We start from the raw sequence: 19,749 nt of genomic DNA, 5'->3' as shown, positions 1-19,749 counted from the left end.
TACTATGTGCCAGGAACTTGGCTAAGATATTACATCATGAGGTAGGCTTTGTTTTTCCCATATCACTGGTAATAAAATGGCAGCTTCAAGAGGTGAAGTAACTTGCCAATGGTTATGCACTTTCTAAGTAGTGAAGTTGGAATTTGAAGTTAGGCACCCTGATTACAGAATTGTAATTCTCAACCACTATATTTTACAAATCCTACCCAAGTTTATAACTCTTTATTAAAACAGTTATGTATATGAGTATGTATATGCCCATACATGTATACTGACATAAAATTTTATATAATGATGTCTTACTTTGTATGTTATGTCCACTACCATTTGTTCAATGATGTGTCATGGGCCTCCTCCTCTATAAAAAAGGATTGATATACATAATATTATATTCTATATCTCAAAAATAGCAGGGCCCTTTTGATGAATATGTGTTATATCCTATTTCATAGAGAGATAGAGATAATTTCCCTAGAATATCCTTTTACGCATCCTTTATTCAATGATGATTTGTTTCCTTGGGGTAAATCCTAACAATGGAAATAGTGGGGACAAAGGATATACCCATTTTATATTGAAGTATTTCCATCTAAGCAATCAAACAGGCAGGCTTTGCAAATTTATCCTCCCAGCAAAAAGGTAAGAGAGGCAGTATCCCATTCCTATGTGTTATTTCCAAAATTACATTATATCAATATTTTTTAAACTTTGCTGACTGCAATTCTTTGAGGATGAAATTATTTTCTTTTTTAAAAACTTAATCCCAAATGTGATTATAATTTTTTCATTTTCTATTATCATTTGTGTCTACTTGGGAAATTAGTGAACTTGGGCTTTTAAATAGCCTTATGATCCAAATAAATATTTTTACAAGCTTAAACTCTTTGAATCTTATAATATTACCAAAATGTATAATACCTTTCTGTTTCACTTATGTTGTTCTGTTTCACTTATGTCCTGTTTCACTTATTAGATTTTATGTTCAAAATCTAATGCTTTAAAAAAAAATAGAACTATCATACTTGGATCTATAAAGTTTACTATCAAAAAGTTTAAGGTAATCACTTAACATTTCTGAGATGGATTAAAATGTTGTAGTACTGTGTGGCTTCGTATTGCTGTAAAAGTCACTTTATCTAAAAGCTTTTCCTGGAAGAACTTTTGGTGAGATAAATATTTTTGATACACTGTTTCCCATAAAGCAATATATTCCAAATGTGTTAGCATTGTATACTTTCATCATGTTAGTCAATCTGCTGACCTAAAAAATTTATAAAGTGAAAATATTTTCTATGTAGTATTACCATAAAAAGTAGTACCTCACTAGTGTTTTTAGTCAAAACACAAAGGTGAAGACCTACTAAACTTCAAATCAACTATATTACTTTATTTTGCCATTTTTAAATAATCTGAATGTTGTATAGTCTTCTTACAATTATGTCCATTTCCTTTCTGCCTGTGTGAAAATCTTTAATGTGGTATTCCTATCGAAACGCTGACTGGTAAAAAGAAATAGGCACAGTATTGAAATTTCATCATGAGAGAGGATAAAGATGAGTAGTTTCTAATCTTTCCATTTGCTATCACTTTTACCACTTACAAGTCAATTTTGTGAATCAATCAGGTTTATAAAATAAATATCTTGATATTATAAGATATTTACCAACTTACACTATCCTGTAAACAAAAGCATTCAAAACCTGAAATAGCTGACATCTTGGACTTTGTTTTGGTTACCTGCATTTTAGTTTTGATTGCCCATGTTTCTGCTAGTTTCATATCCTGTTTACATCTGTCTAAGCTACTTTACATCATTACTTGCTTAGTCCCTCTCCTGTGGTATTTCCATGCTTCCTGGAGTATCATTCATTCAGTATATTCAATTGATAGGCAATTTGTTAAACTTATTAGTTCAGTAACAGAGGTACTAATCACCTGGAAGTTGTTTCTGTGACTAATAGGCCACACTGAAATTGACAGATTTGTTGTTCCTTAGGATTCTCTGACCATGTTCATTTTCAGGATGTAATAACAGCCCAGAGGCCTGTATCTTATGCAACTATGCTTTTTCTAAATTAGCTCACTGGAGATAGAATCACAACTATTATTTTACTACTTTACTGTTTTGAACTTAATTCAGCCTGCAGTTATGTAGCTGGCAATATTTATGTTGGTTGGAAGATATAGTTGATTTTTACTTTACATAGTAGTGTATCTAATTGTCCTATGTAAAATATTTTATAGATAAAATCATGTTTCTATATAGGAGAGTACAGAGAAAGAATATAGCACTGTAGTAAACTATTCTGTAATCTGAACATTTGTAAGTTCAAGTTTGCTTTTTCAATACTGAGTGCAAAGAGAGCCAGAATAGAGTTAAAAAGATGTGGGCTTTAAAGTCAGATGAAGTTTATTAAAATGCTAGCTCCATTATATGAATTTAGGCAATTTATTGACTTCTCTGAATTTATTCTGAGTCAAATTTTCTGTCTGTGAAATATTAATCGTGTTACAAGTTGTTTACTATTTCAGACTTGAATTCCACTACTCATCATTGTTTAGTCTTCTCTATTCACCAAATGAAAGCACCATCTGCTATATTGCTCAGAACTAGACCACAGATTTTTCCTTCATTCCTGTTTTTACTCTAAAAGCATGAAACCCATTAGTAGGTCCTATCTGCTTTCTACCAAAACATATTTACAATGCATTCACTTTTCTCTGTCTACACTTCCCTATCTAGAACATAGCACAGAGAGTATGCCATTTACCTTGGTCTTCAGTGGCTTAAAATTTCATGAGCAAATGTCAGGATAATTTTGAAATAATTACTGGAAAAGTGCTAACTAAGGCAGAAAATCATTTTAATGTGCATAGGAATGAATTATACCTCAGGTGCCTTTAAGGTTTGCATATATACCATAATGGAGCAGAGACAGTATTGAAAGTTTCATTTTTTCATAGGATTAACTCACAATATTTAATAGTATCACATATTGTATAACATGGGCACTTTTTCTCACTCTCTTGTTTGAATTGAGAATCAATTCTATTGAGTTAAGGCTTTGCAAATCTCTTGATGGGATATAAATTAGAGTAAGACCTGGAATTCCACAGAGTGTAATCTATCTCTAGCACTTACAGCACTTAATCAGACATTTGCAGTCAAATTACTTCCATTTACTTATTTTTCCACTCGCAAGCAACATTTTTCAGGTATTTTTGGAGAATTAATTAGTTTCCATTAATTAATTTGTTTCTACTATAGCTTTAATAACTCTGTTGAACCTCAGGGTAACTCATTGTAACTGTGTGAATGTAACTTGCCAAATGCAATGCAATAGCGTTTTGTTTGAACAGAATTCTTCTGTCAGTGTCAGCCAATTAACTAAAGTGATTTTTAAACGTCTACCTTATGAGCCACTTTGTGCCAGGACCCTGAGGGACTCTAAGAGTAGACTACTAGGTTCCTAGCTTCAAAAATTAAAATCTAGTTGGGAAGAAAAGAACAACTTTCAAAATCATCTAAAAGGAATATAATATATAATTAAGAATCCACAATGTGTAGTACAAAAGTAATAAATGATAGGAAAAGTCCCAGGGTAGTTGATACCAAAGTTCAACAGAGTTCCATCCTCATAGTACACCCTATTAAGTAGAAAGTTACTTACGTGTTTATCATCCTGCGTGACCTTGTACTCTTAGTCGTCAACATTTACAGCGTCTAGGGGGAAAGCAGAAGGGGCAGAGAGAGGAAAAATGAAATGAATTGTTTCTGACTACCTAATAAATTTCAGTTACTTATGTCTACATGTTTTCTCAATTATCTTAATAATTATTTGGCAAAGTAGGTTTATTTGTGTACACTTTACAGTTCAGAAAATTGAGGCTCAGAGAAGGGAAGAGCTTTTACTAGATAGCTCAGTTAGGAAGACTTAGGCTTTCCTTTACCAAGCTAGTTTCTTTCTGCAGCATCAAATAACCTACCAGTTGAAACAAACAAACAAACAAACAAAACTCTGTAACAGCAATTAAATACAAAGAGGAATTGTTGTAAGTGTTTTGAAAGGATTTGATCAGTTTCTTTTCATTAGTTTCCTTTATGATTTACCCCAATAAGTTTAAGAATAACAAGTGATAGAATGGATCTTTTTTTAAATTATACTTTAGGTTCTGGGGTACATGGGCAGATGATGCAGGACTGTTGTATAGGTACACACATGGCAATGTGGTTTGCTGCCTCCATCCCCCCATCACCTACATCTGGCATTTCTCCCCATATTATCCCTCCCCGACATCCCCACCCTCCTCCACTGTCCCTCTCTTGCCCCCCACAACAGACCCCAGTGTGTGATGCTCCCCTCCCTGTGTCTATGTGTTCTCATTGTTCAATACCCACCTATGAGTGAGAACATGCAGTGTTTGATTTTCTGTTCTTATGTCAGTTTGCTGAGAATGATGGTTTCCTGATTCATCCATGTCCCTACAAAGGACATGAACTCATCCTTTCTTATGGCTGCATAGTATTCCATGGTGTATATGTGCCACATTTTCCCTGTCCAGTCTATCATCGATGGGCATTTGGGTTGGTTCCAGGTATTTGCTATTGTAAACAGTATCACTATGAACATACATGTGCATGTGTCCTTATATTAGAATGATTTATAATCCTTTGGGTATATACCCATTAACGGGATTGCTGGGTCAAATGGTATTTCTATTTCTAGGTCCTTGAGGAAGCACCCCAGTCTTCCACAATGGTTGGACTAATTTACACTTGCACCGACAGTGTAAAAGTGTTCCTATTTCTTCAAATCCTCTTTAGCATCTGTTATGTCCAGATTTTTTAATGATCGCCATTCTAACTGGCGTGAGGTGGTATCTCAATGTGGTTTCGATTTGCATTTCTCTAATAATCAGTGATGATGAGCATTTTTTCGTGTTTTTTGGCACATGCACTTGGCATGTTCATCATAGCACTATTCACAACAGGAAACACGTGGAAATAACCTAGGAGCCTGTGAAAATAACCTAGGAGCCCGGTGGAGAAAGAAAGTGTGGTTATACACCATGGAATACTACACAACTATAAGAAGGAGTGAAATCATGTGCTTTGCAGCAACACGGATGGAGCTGAGGCCCATAATCCTGAGCAAATTAACACAAGAACAGGAAACCAAATACCACATGTTTTCACATATAAGTGGGAGATAAACATGGGTAACATGGCCATAAATTTCTGAGCATGAATTTACAAAGTAAGTTTTTTACTGATGACGGAGAGTATCTGTGAGATTTTCCCTACTGTCTGATACCCAAATATGTTCATATTTTTAGCCAATTCAAATAGTAGCAACTGAAAGAAGAGATAGTTGATATATATTCCTAATCTTAGAGGAAGACAACATATTTAAACTTCTTGCAGCTGTTTCTGGCATTTCTGCCAGAATACATATTCCTGAGTTGTATTATTCATGTTTCATGATAGACTAAGCATTTCTCAATGGAAATATAGTGATTTAAGTGTGGCATAGCTTATAAATACAAATATAAGACTCATTCTCTGATTGATTCACAAACCCTGTACTCAAACCTCACTAAAAATGGGTCTCAATGCGTCCTTTAATAGTCACTTATTAAACCCTTTTCTGGAACAACATGTTCAGACAGGCCTCATTTTTTGTCGTCTGAGAAATGTAGGAACTGGCTCCTTCTAGTTGGAAGACTTCTAAAACTTAAATCTATTTCTAAATACTCACAGACCATCTTTCTTTCCAGAGAAAATAATAATAGTAATGGTAATAAGGGAAGAATAAAACTGCAGAAAGGGAATTTTTTCCTAAAGCAAAGCTGTAATGAATAGCAGCAGTTTGACCTTCCTTAAGGTGTATTTGCATAGTTTGAGAAAAGTAAATTACCCATGTCAAACTGAACGAATCTTCATTCTGTGTCAGAATTTTAACTCCTACCCGAAGCTAAGTGTACATTACAGTGAGTCCATAGAGAGCCTGTGTTTTTAAGTTAATCCTTACCTTAAATTAAAAGATGACAGGGAAAGGTTTAAAGCAGTTCCCTCTGCTATTGAATTCCAATACATTAATATTAAACATTAAGTACAATATTTGTATGGTGTTACTTTAGTATTAAATATTATATAGCTTCAGGTAGTAGGATTACTCTCACAGAGCAAATTTACACATATCTAGCTTGCTTTTCACTTAAGAACCAATCTCCTGAAAACATAGTACAAGAGAAATAGTTTTAAAGTAAGTTGGATCTGCTAATCCTGGCTCCAGAAACTTTGGATTTGAACTAGACAAGTTTCAAAGTGTCTCTGAGCCTCAATCTTCTCATCTTAAAATGGGAATAATCAATACCTACTTAAGAGAATGATGTTTTGGGATGATTTGAGAGATAATGGACATACTAAGAGATTACTCATAAACTGTTCATATTTTTCTATACCATATAAAATATATATGAATTCAAACAGACCCAGAACCTTCACTTTATTCTGTTGTATATCATTGTCGCTCAGCCATTCTTTCCCCAAAGTAACCAGTCATTAGGAAGTGAAAGAGAATGATTCAGAGATGCTGATGGAAGTAAGTGCAAAGTTCATTGGCCGTATCCTGGAGGGAGTATCTCTTGAAAAACTTATCAGAGATTAGAACATGCTCATTCATTTAAACCAGCAAACATATTTTGAATCCTAATGTGTATTAGCCATTGCCCCAGCCATTGAGTATACAGTGCACATTTTTTTTTTAGCATCACACCTTGGTTTTGGTACCTCTTGGAAATGACTCTCATCCATATCTTTGACATGATTTTACCAGTTTCATTTGTTCCTTTGGATAAAACACCTAAACTCTTTTATTCTAGAACACAGATTTGGAAATTTAAATTAAAAAATTGCCTGCAGTTTTAAATGCAATTTCCTGAGCCCCATCTCTAGAAATGAAAACTCAAAGTCTGAGGTAGGCCTTACAACTCTCTGCTCAATAGATTTTGATCAACAAGCTAGCGAGTGTACAGCTGTATTTCTCAGTTTCACTCAGGATGTTTACAACCAAAGTATTCATATACTAATGGACTTTGCCATTTTTAACAAGAAGAACTTGTCAAAAACAGTAAAGAACTAGAAGGTGATTTCTTCTTAGAAGAAAACAAATTCTGGTTATAATCAGATTTCCAAATGAACATATTTTATTGTTTGGTTGAAATAAGCCAATCTATGACTAGAAAATTAACTGAGGGTTGAGACTCCAGTGACATAGTTGGCTATTAAGAGGATAATCCAAAAGGTTTTATGTGCCATGCGAACCACAATTAAAATAAACAAATATAGCTTGAGCTTTCAGTCAAAAGGCTAGGAGAACTATAACATCAGTTATAGTAATTGTCTTTTGATGGTAGACCAAGAACAGTTACTTCCCTTTGTTCTCAATAATTCTGTGAATATTTTAAATATATAAAATTTTGGATAGATACCAAATAAAAATTGTATGCATCTATTTTTGTGGAGAGGATTATGTATGTTAGGTGTGAAGTTAATATGAATGAATACATCTAGATAAGCTGTGATTGAAACCATTCCCTGTGATTAGACAGGCTATAAGGGAATTCTGTAATATTTTGTTGCTGAGTTGCTAACTGGATATTCATGAACTAGGTGCCCTATCAACTATTCAGTCAACTGTTGTGCTAACTAACTGCTGTGTACTTTGCTAGCGTCTGCTGATGGAAGCTACAAGACAAACAAGGGGAAAGAACCTCCCATGTGAGTATAGTTTCACAGCAAAAAGTTTGGGTAGGCCAGTCACGGTGGCTCACACCTCTAATCCCAGCACTTTGGGAGGCCAAGGTGGGCAGATGACAAGGTCAGAAGATTGAGACCATCCTTGCTAACTTGGTGAAATCCCATCTCTACTAAAAACACAAAAAATTAGCCAAGCATGGTAATGCACTCCTGTAGTCCCAGCTGCTTGGGAGGGTGAGGCAGGAGAATGGCTTAAATCTGGAAAGCGGAGGTTGCAGTGAGCCGAGATTGCTCCACTGCACTCCAGCCTGGCAAAAAAGCAAGACAGCATCTCAAAAAAAAAAAAAAAAAGGTAACACATTTTATTTAATAATGCAATACCTTATTCTCTATGACTTATAGTATAAAATGGGCATTTACCAGTCTACACATCTTCCCTTTCATTTTCCTTTTGGAAATACCTTTGTGTGTTCAAGTGCAAAACTTGTAACAAAGTCGAGAAATCAAAATGAAGTTTCAGTGGTAAAAGTGACATTATTCACTATAAGAAGATAAAATTAATTCTAGTAGAACTTAAAGTTACTGTATTTTGATTAGAGAAAGAAATTTCTTGCAAGTAAGAACACTGGAGAGCTGTGAGATGTACTAAGAAATACTCAGAAATGGAAGCAATCGATTACTGTGATGAATAGAAGATCGCCCAGGGGAGATTTAGGTGCAGCCTGCTTACTGTTGGGAGAGAGTATGTTAGATAAATTAACAAGGTCATTAAGAGGTCTGTGTGTATGTGTTAACAAGCAGAACTTGTCAAAAGCAAGATTTTTTTCTGTTCAATGATAGACCAACATAGTTGTGACTGATTTTGAGAAATTATTTCATTGTCAGCATCTGTCACAAACATATCCAAGAAGTCAAAAGTTGTAGATCCAGATTTTAGTCAGAGAGCAGAAAAGCACCAGTTAGCAATAAGCTTTCCTTCTTTGTCTCCCTATTTCACAAGTGAAGAAACTGAGGCTTGGAGAGGCTACCCCCCATAACCATTTTCACTTAGAGAATCGGTGGCATATGGGGAACTAGAATCAAAATGCTGGGTCCCTCTGGCTAATTTTCTTTCCCCACTGTATGCCATTTATTGTGGAATCATAAGTCATATAAAGAGGATATTAATGTGCTTTTTACTTTCATATATTCCCCAAACATTTCGATCATAAAAAGAATATTTTACTCCAGTGAAGAAAAGTATTCTGTCCCCAAGAAAAAAAGGTTCCTCTTTCTACACAAAGATTTCCTTGCCAAAAACTAATTGCTTAGCATAAAAATGCGGCACTTTTTTCATGCATTAGTAAAATCAATTCTCCCCACTATAATACTACTCAGCCATTGCGTCTGTCAGCACTCTACATGCAAAGCTGAAATCTAAAGCTGTGTCACTAGACACAAAGGTTTATAAAGCTTGGCCATGTGTGTTAATTTTAGGGTTGATTTTGCAGTTTGTGAGCTCTCTAGGCACTGCACTTCTCTTCTGTTCTTCTGTAACCCACCATTTAGATATGAGGGGGTGGGGTGGTATTGGAACCTCAATAAAACTTAGAAAAGGAAATCAGGTGCCTTTGTTCATTTCTTTAAAATGTTATTGAACACTTAGTTGTGTCAAACACTGGTAGGTACCAAGAATGTGGAAACCTGCCATTGACGGACCTGAGACAAGTGACAGTTAGGGAGTATACTGGACATTGCTTTGTAAATTCAGATGGTAAATAGCTATGACAAAGGCAAACACAGCAGGGGTGTTGCTGAAGCACATATAAGGAAGAGTAGAAACAAACTGCCTGAACTGGATTGAAGAATAGGTAAGAGTCAGTTAGGAAAAGTAGTGTGTGTGTGTGTGTGTGTGTGTGTGTGTGTGTGTGTGTCTGTCTGTGTGTGCGCATGCGTGCGCATGCACGCGTCTATGAAAGGAAGAAACATTTTTATCATATTAAAGTTCTAAGAAAACACATTTAGAGACAAAATCTACAATCCTGTGTCAAATGTAAAACTGTTGGTAGCTATATGATCTCTATTCATGGAGATCAAATAAGGTTCTACATTATCACAGATCAAACCACCTCACCTCTTAAAATATATCAAGAAATTTAAGATCAATTCTGTCATTAGCAAAATAAAAATTATTTTAAATATCACATTTGAAAGATTTATCTTTTGATTTTGAGGATTTTCCTCATAGATATCTATTCAGTTAATAAATATTATCTAAGAAGTAACTGGTTTGAATAATTTGTTAGAAACAGAGAAACAGAAGAGCAAGTTGTCACCAGCACTGCAGAAAGAGTTCAGTCTAACTGACAAGATGCAGTTGGCACCTAGTAACTAAGAATGTGCTGCATGAAAATATCCAAACTGGAATGAAGGCTGAGGGGGTAGTTAAAAAAGTACCTTCAGTAAAAACTCATCTGAGATCATCTTTGATTCCCATTTGAATATTTATATAGATGCACAGTTCCACCTACAGTCTGGTTTTTAATTAGACAAAAAAAGAGACCCATAATCTCTATTTATGAAAAACATTTCTGATTTTGCAATTAAGAAGCCCTGTAATTAAATATGCCCAGAGAATTGTATAAGATTACATCATATTGGGTCAGGTACATGCTTTCATTTCGCACTTAAGTGCCCCTTTTAAGAGCATAAGCAAATTAAAAAACAGCAACCCAACAACCTCTATTCCCCTTGTTGCAGGAGGTGGGGGGAACACATTCCAATACAGCATCTAATTTGCCTTGCTAATTCTAATTAGTATAGTATGAGCTGCTGGACAGTTTTACCAGGAGGATAGTCTGTAAAGAAGCATATTTCTTTAGCTGCACACTCTTGGGAAAGAACTCAAACTGGGAAACACTGAATAGAGACTTTTTCTCATTTGATTGAAGGTTACAGATGAAATAAAATAAATTTCAAGGAACTCAAAAGAGGCTGCCCTTTCCTCTATTCAGAATTGCTGAAAAGATTGAATGATAAGATGAAAGTGAAGTAAAGCCTCCAGACCATTGCCTTTGAATGGTTTGGTGAGTTGTTGCAATTAAAGAAACACATGTTTACTCCTGCCTCAATGCATGACTGGGATCTACTAGTATTCTACTTGCTTCTGGGTGTTTAATTTCATTTCTAACACTAGAAAGTACAAACTTCGAGATTAGGGATTGCGTGCTCCACCATTGCTTGTGCTGACTTCCATAGCTCAGCTATACTAACTGTATCAGACTTCCATAATCAATGCTTGCCTATTGATGAGAGGCCCATCTCCTGCCTGCCATGATTATTGATCAGGGTCTTTTGAGAGGATTCCATGGCCTTTGCCTGTCCCAGGGACTAGCCAAGAACAGCAGGCACCATACATTCACAAATAGATCCAGAGTACCTTCTCTTTTCTTTCCCATTTTGAGTTTTAGTCTAAATATAAATTATTGGCTAATCAGTGCACATTCTGGCATTCTGGGGGCTCAGTATCATTGTTTTTATTATGAAAAGAGAACTTTTATTTTGTAATTTTGACTGAGAGCCAACTCAAATATTCTAATCAGTTTGTATTTTATGTCTCATGAAGAAAACATAGAGAACGTTTCTGATAATCCTCACAAGTATTGACAAGTAAATTACAAGTAGGACCTCCAGTTTTAGATACAGCTACTTAAAAGGGGAGCGGTTCTTTTTGTTCTAAAATGTGATGGCTTTGCTCCTCATTTAATCTTAATGCTTTCTGATTTAATTTTAAGTCATCGCTATCAATATAAAAGACAGATTTTGATATCAACATTATGCACATCAGATTAGTATATTGTACTTTTGCTTTTTCAGAAAATAATTGTTTTGGCATAGTGAAGTATAAGAATCATTTAAATAAAAGAATGCCATAGTTCCATTTGGAGATCTCTTCTAAAGTAGTTTATTCTGTTTTGCTTTTGCAGTATCACTAAAGTGCCCCATATATAGTACTTCGAAGCTTATTGAAAACACATTTCTCATATACAAAGTATATTGTCTTCGAGAGAAATGCTGGTTTCCTTTAAGAAGGTAAATACCCTACATTGAGGAAAAAAAAAAAACTAGACATAATTTTAAGTTCCAATTAATAACTGATTGTTGGTTATTAAGTATTTGCTTTCCTTTTTTTTTTTTTGAGACAGAGTTTTGCTCTTGTTACCCAGGCTGGAGTGCAATGGCGCAATCTCAGCTCACCGCAACCTCCTCCTCCTGGGTTCAGGCAATTCTCCTGCCTCAGCCTCCTGAGTAGCTGGGATTACGGGCACGTGCCACTGTGCCCAGCTAATTTTTTGTATTTTTAGTAGAGACGGGGTTTCACCATGTTGAGCAGGATGGTCTCAATCTCTTGACCTTGTGATCCACCCACCTCGGCCTCCCAAAGTGCTGGGATTACAGGCTTGAGCCACCGCGCCCGGCCCAAGTATTTGCTTTCTTATTAGACTTTCCCAATTCCAGCAACTGGTTTACCTTAACCTTCTGTTCATCACGGCCAGTACCGATTATGATACTAACTGGTGTTGAGTGTAGGCTCTCAAACTGTTCATTGAGTATATTTTTAAGAGGGCTCTGACATCTCCATTTTTAACAAACATCTCAAATTATTCGAATGCAGATGGTCAGGGAGCCGTCTTTGAAAAATACCACTCAACATGGTAAAGGAATCAGAGCCTACCGATTTATTTAAATTTAGGTTAGACAAGGTAAATTAGAGTGGTATCATAAGTTACTAGAGAAATATGGTGCCAAAAGAAAGGCATTTCATTTTTTTCCTGTTTTGAGATGGAGTCTTGGTCTGTCACCCAGGCTGGAGTACAATGGTGCCATCTCAGCTCACTGAAACCTGTGTCTCCCAGGTTCAAGTGATTCTCCTGCCTCATACTCCAGAGTAGCTGGGATTACAGGCATCCGACACCATGCCTGGATAATTTTTATATTTTTAGTAGAGATGGGGTTTCAACATGTTAGCCAGGCTGGTCTTGAACTCCTGACTTCAGGTAATCCTTCCGTCTCAGCCTCCCAAAGTGCTGGTATTATAGGCAAGAGTCAGTGCCTGGCTCCCCTATTTAAGAGTTAGGGTCTTACTCTATTGCCGAGGCTGTGGTACAGTAGTGTAATCATAGTTTACTGCAGTCTCAAACTCCTGGGCTCAAGTGATCCTTCCTCTTAGCCTCCCAAGGAGGTAGGACTAGAGGTATTTGCCACTATATCCATCAAATTTTTTAATTTCATAGAAATGGAGTCTTATATATTGCCCAGGCTGATCTTGAACTCCTGGCCAGAAGTCATCTTCCCACCTCAGCCTCTGAAAGCACAGGAATTACAGACGAGCCACCATGCCCAGCCAAGGCAATTTCATCACAAAATACCTGTAAAGCCTAAGACATTTGATCATGTTCTGTAGGTAGCTACAAAGTCTAGAAACAGTTGAATATACATAATAAATGGTTTGCTAATATTACATCACAACAAATGTTATATTCAATATCATGTCTCATATTACCACTGCACTGTTCAGTGCACTGTGCAAAATTACAGGGAACATAATGTGTGAGCACTCCATTTACATCCATCTCAGCATATGTATCTGTGATATGTTGATGTTTCCTCAAATTTCACTAAACTTTTTTCTTTAGCTTAACACAAACTCCCCACTCATCCCATACAGTTTCGCAGATTGTCACTCAGCCATTTCGATATCACACTGGCCTAGTGGATGCGGTGTGCCAAGCAACTGGGACCACTCAGATGGCTTTCTTTAGTTCATAAAATGGGGCATTATTTGATCACTTAAATTAGCAAACATTGTTTGTCTTAGACTAAAGGACTGCCTTGGCCTCTGGAATTATAAAATTTGGATTAGCAAAAAAATAAAGGTTAGTTAATCTTATATTAAGGGCCTTTCAGTTTTTAAATGATTTAGTGTTATTAAATGAGTCAGTACTCCTGGGTGTGTAATAATGGAATCTTCTGGATCTCATAGACCCCATTGGTGAAGTAAATTAATCCTCTCCCAAGTGTGGTGGCTCAAGACTGTAATCCCAGCATTCTGGAAGCCTAAGTCATAAAGAAGGCTTGGGTCTAGCAACTTAAGATCAGTCTAGACAACAGGGTAAAACCTGTTTCTACTAAAATACAAAAATTAGTTGGGCATGGTTGTGCATGCCTGTAATAATAGCTACTTAGGAGGCTGAGGTAGGAGAACTGCTTGAACCTGGGAGGCAGAGGTTGCAGTCAGCCGAGATTGTGCCACTGCACTCCAGCCTGGGTGACAGAGTAAGACTTTGCCTCAACAAAACAAAACACCTAAAAAACAAAAAAAAAATAGATAAAAATACATTAATTCTGGCAAGCTGTATTTTATAATGGATCTGGATCCTCTTACCTACATTTGATTTTACTCCAATCATCACTCCTCCACGTATACCTTTTCTTACCTCTTAGGCCAGGTCAAATTCATCTATTCACCTATCTCATGGTAATACATACTTTTACCACTAGTACTTATGTGATTATTTAACTGATTTCTGCTCCTTTGCTAAATTATAAGAGCTTTAAAAACAGGAACTATGTATCTTTTTGCTAAATATTTTATTCCGAGTCCTAGCACATCTGGCATGAGGTTGATACTCAAAAAATAATTGTTGTGTGACTGGATGTAAGAATAAATGAGTACAATTTTCAGTGAATCTGGAAATTTTGCCTGTGGTGTCACCCTCTTCTCAATGTCTTATCTTCTGCCTAAGTACACACTTCAGTTATTACAGGAGCCCATTTTCCATGAGAAGTAACCTGAAATGGAAGAGAATTCCAGAGGCATAATTTTAAATTACGTTAGCTCAGTGGCCTTCCAATAGAGTGGAGGAAGAAAAGAAGGATGTTAACTTCTGCCTCCCTTTTCTTCCCCTTCCTCAAACAGCTCAGTCCTGCCTTTGTCTTCTTACAATGTATCCAAATATTTATTTCTCTGTAGGTTTATGGGGTATTTTTAAGGTATTTGAAATGTTGTCCAGCTTAGTACATTTTTGTCTCCCACTTGGTTGTTCGGAACAGCTTTATCTCTTCGTTTTCTAAGCTGAAAATTCCCTTTTAAGAAATAATCAATGTGATGATTTGAAAGCTAGGGGAAGGATAAAATAAAAGTAAACACTAGCAGCTATTTTTTTTAAATTGCTTCTCAAATGCCCTTTTCTGGAGGAGACTGCAAAGGCCTATTCAAACTGAAATAATGGCTAACAGTGGTCAGTGCTGTTCCAACAGCAATACCAGGCACTCTGGTGTGTAAATGTATGAAAAAAGTAACTGTTTATACAGTTGGACTGATTACCTACTTTCTCTGGTGGCAGAAAGAGCATTTGTTGTCCCTGTAACAAGCTCCACATGAATCAGCCTACTTTAAAGGAACTTATCTAAGCTTAGGAAAAACACATTTTTTCCATTTTCTTTCAAATTCACTCTTATTCTAGTTGGTATATTTTTTCTTGTTGGCTAGAAAACTAAGCTAACCTTCTAGAGTTAAAAAACAAACTATAATTTCATCAGTAATAACAAAATAAAAAGCATTTAATGCTGTATACTCTTTTTTAAAAATTTCCCTTTAATTCATTATTGGTAAAACATTGATCACATGTCCAAAAGTTCGAGAATGTCTGTATGCCGTCTCAGTTTAATCACACACACTTATCAATCACATGAGACTCTAAAATCACCTCTGAAAACTGTATGCGGCTACTCTATTTATTTAAATCCATTTATTTAAATGCTATTGAGAGTAGTATTTGCAATGTGAGGGAATGATCTGTTTCGACTAACAGATGGGATATTCCGAGTACTATATTCTGATAGCTCTTGGCATATCCCATATTCCTTCATAAATCCATTTTTAAATCACATTGAACAAAGCATCTGGTTAGTGGGTTGTACATTTGTCAGTTTTTCCATTGAAAAAGACTGACCAAAAATCACTATTTACATTTCAGAAGCTTTCCATACAGATTATTGCCAACTCTCTCCGGATCCTGTGGTAAGAAAATCAATATTGGATACATGAGAAGGTACAAGGGTCTAAAGCAGCATGTGTGACCTTCCAGAAAGTAATAGAAGTGTGAGAATTGTATTGAAAAACAATACGGAGAAATATATATATATATATATTACTTTTATAAGCCCAATGAATTACTCTGACATTCCTCAAAAGAATAGCATTTTATAGAAAACCTGTGAGAAACATAATAGATATAGAAAAATTCTTAAAAAGCAGTTTCCTCCAAAAATTGCTTTGTAAAATTATTAAAATATAAGGTAGAGAAACAGTAAGATAAAGTTAATTAAAAAAACAGTAGAAGGAGATATATCCCTAAAACTTTAATAGCCTCATGTTGTGCTAATGATAATAACCTGAATCGATGTAAGTCTAAAAACTAAGTAGCTGCATAGGCCTTACTTTAGAGGAGCTAGCATTGGTCATCAATTGTCTATTTGGGGTCAGATACCATGGTAGCCTCCAAAGACACAAAAATACCCCCTGCTCTCAAGGAGCTCACCATTTGGAGTTTCCATCTACGACCATCTACAAACTACTGAAAATTGCCTTTGGCAGGAGACTGCATCTTCATTCTTTCACCCTTTTTATCATGTTGCTCAAGGCTTTTTTTTTTTTTTTTTTTTTTTTTTTGAGATAGCATCTCTATTACCCAGGCTGGAGTACAGTGGTACAATCTCAGCTCACTGCAACCTCTGCCTCCCAGGTTCAAGAGACTCTCCTGCCTCAGCCTCTCAAGTAGCTAGGATTGCAGGTGTGTGTCATCATGCCTGGTTAATTTTTGTATTTGTAGTAGAGATGGGAGTTTGCTGTGTTGCCCAGGCTTGTCACAAACTCCTGACCTCAAGTGATCCACCTGCCTCGGCCTCCTAGAGTGCTAGGATTACAGGCCTGAGCCACGGTGCCCAGCCTGCCCAAGACTTTTATTATTATAACAGATTAGTCACTCAATAGAAGTTGAACAAATGTGTTCTTTTTTTGTTTTATCTTACTGGGTTTTAGTAAAATATTCGATGGTCCCAGGCTATATGATGTTTAATCTAAGTGGAGCATTAAAAGCTCAACAGCACTTAAATAATATTCAGGTGAATAAATAAAGGTTGATAGAGAAAAAAGTTGGTAGTTGACTAAAAGGAGAGGTAGACATTTGGGATAATGTATTTTTTCCCCAAATGAAGTCTTAGGGTGAATGGGAAAAATTAGAAGGGAAGAATGGGATGGCTGTATAGTTTCCAGTTTTGCATGTGTGGAGGAGCATGTGGGGGCACCTGTTAATGTGCTACTGAAACAGCAAGAGGAAGAGGGTTACTAGAAGATAAACAATTCTATGTGCCAGAGTATATAGTAAACAATACTCTCTCTGTACTCCGGCACATAGTATTGTTTATCTTCTAGAAACCTTCTAGAGCTGAAAAAGTATAAAATGTTTGATCTGAGATTATAAGCTGGATAAAGCATAGGTCTGAAAATTTGACAGACTTTGGATTGTTTACCCTTGAAGGAGAATATTATTGACTCACTAGCTTAAGTTTTTCCACATTTGTAGAATTTGTGTGTGTTTCAGTATAGTATGGATGAAACAAAGGTGTCAACCAGGGGTGATTTGGATTTGGTTACCCTCTTCTACCCCAGGAAACATTTAGCAATGTCTGGAGACATTTTGGGTTGTCATACCCAGGGTTGGGTGTTACTTATGTCTGGTGGGTAGTGACCAGAGACACTACTAAACATCCTACCATACACAGGACAGGCCCTTACCACAAAGAATTAACTAATCCAAAATGGCAATCCCACAGTACCAAACATGAGAAACACTGTTTTAGACCTGTTTTTCCAAAGTCTTTCCAGACTTGGTAAGAATCCAAATTCCATTGGACTACTTTGTACTTTTCTTCTAATTTAATATATTTCATCATTTACAAAGGATTAAATTATTAGTATTAATGATATAATTGTGGCCTTAATGATTATTATCAGATATTACAACACTGTATCTTTCTTGGTTTACACTGCAGCTGTGTGTTTTTTAGGAGGATTCTCTAAGAAAATGTTTCGTTCTAATAGAACAAAATACCAGGGCTTATTAAAACAAGGAAAAATTAAGCCTTGGGCCCCAAAGATATATTTTTATATTAGTCTTTTACCATTATAACCTTCTGGCTATTTTAATGCAAACTTGTTTCTGTAAAGCCATATTTTGGTTGCTATAACAACTTGATGTAGCTCTTGATGAGCTCTTCTTGCCTTAATGCTGCTTTTTAAAAAGTTGGGGTTGCTATGACTACAAAATACTGTTTTATTTTCAGCAAGCTTTTTCCCCTTGTAAATTTGCTTTCAAAATATATATGTGTACATGCATGCAGTATCCATGCAGTAGTGCTTCTACTTGCATGGCTTATAGAAGACTAGAGTATAGTAAACCAAGTCTAACATCACCAGAAGAACGATAACAGTTGATTTATCTAGGTACATACTATTATTTTTAAACTGATTTTCATAATGTTGGATGAACTCAGCTTTGAGCTGTTTTTTCCCTTCTTTGAATTATATAACTGTTTAATGTAGCTCCCCTTCTTTGTTTCAGGATTTACTTATCTCATCCTCTGTGTTTTAATATCTTCCTATTTCCAAGGTATTTATACCTCTGCCCTGGATGGGTCATTTGAACTCTAAAAATGTGAAAGTGTGTGTGTCTTAATATGTTCATGATCATGGGTGGACTCTATTTTATAACACTACTGATTATGGCCTTCTGTATATCACAGATAATAACAAAATGCCCATCGATAAGAATCTCATTCAAATTTTAAAAAGCCATAAAGCTGGAAGTTGGGATACTTTTCTTCTATTATTAACTCTGTCACAATGAGCTATACGAGCATCTGCTAACCACCTATCTTTCTAGAGGAGTGCTGTCCAACAGAATTAAAATACAGCCACACAGAAAATTTCACATTTTCTAGTAGCTAAGTTAAAAAGTAAAGAGCAGGTAAAATTAATTTTAATAATATACTATCTCACCCAATATATACAAAATATTATTTCAATATATAAAAAATATTTTTAAATTATAAATGACATTTTAGAACTTCTTTCCTTTAAGTCTTGGGAATTCAGTAGGTATTTTACACTCACACATATCTCACTTCAGCTAAGCCATATTTCAAGTTCTCAACAGCCGCATGTGACTATTGGCTACAATATTAGACATACTGAGCTTTAGATCACAATCAAATTTAGTCGTACAACAAAATTTCTTATTTATTTTCACTTACTAGTTTGGGGATCCTTTTTTAAGTCATAGGAGTACATAAATGACTCGGAAAACTTTTTCTTAGTTCATTTGAAAGAGGGGGGAGAGAAGTTGAAGATGAAGAAGGAGGAAGTAGGGGAGAAAGAGGAGGAGGAGGAGGACAGCAGGTGAGAGGAGAAAGGAAGAGGGAGGATTGGAGGGAGACAGGAAAGAAGGAGGGAAAGCAACTGGAAAGATGCAAATATTCAGCTATTATGTGCTATTTGATTATAATCTGATATTATTTTATTTCTTATAATTAATATGAGAATCAACTAGGCATTCTGAACTACTTTGATATTACTTGTTCACAGCTGTATTCCCAACCTCTTGGGGAAGGGAATGCTTGGGACAGATTAGGTGCTCCCCTAATACTTATTGAATGAATAAGTGAATCACCTTTGTGATTGAGTCCAAGACTAAATAGTATTATTGTCAAGGAATAGTGTGAAAAATAAAACTGTACATGAATATTTTAGGATAACGAAGGGAAGAGTGGCTAACAATTTGAAATGAGGGGAAATCATGTAAAAGATTGTTATTCTTTCTTTGTATGTGGTTTTTCCTGCTGTTGGAAGAATTTTGTCTGTAAACAAGGAGAAGGACATAAACGCC

The 19,749-nt window shown here is 35.8% G+C and overlaps 1 protein-coding gene across 1 annotated transcript in view; it reads left to right on the top strand.

The window, feature by feature from the left end:
- PRKG1 (protein kinase cGMP-dependent 1) overlaps positions 1-19,749 on the top strand; it is a 1,319,131-nt gene that overhangs the window by 519,029 nt on the left and 780,353 nt on the right. The window lies entirely within an intron of this gene.

This window comes from Callithrix jacchus, chromosome 12 (genome assembly GCF_049354715.1).
Source record: "Callithrix jacchus isolate 240 chromosome 12, calJac240_pri, whole genome shotgun sequence".
NCBI lineage: Eukaryota > Metazoa > Chordata > Mammalia > Primates > Cebidae > Callithrix > Callithrix jacchus.
This window is presented reverse-complemented; position numbering and strand designations above follow the sequence as displayed.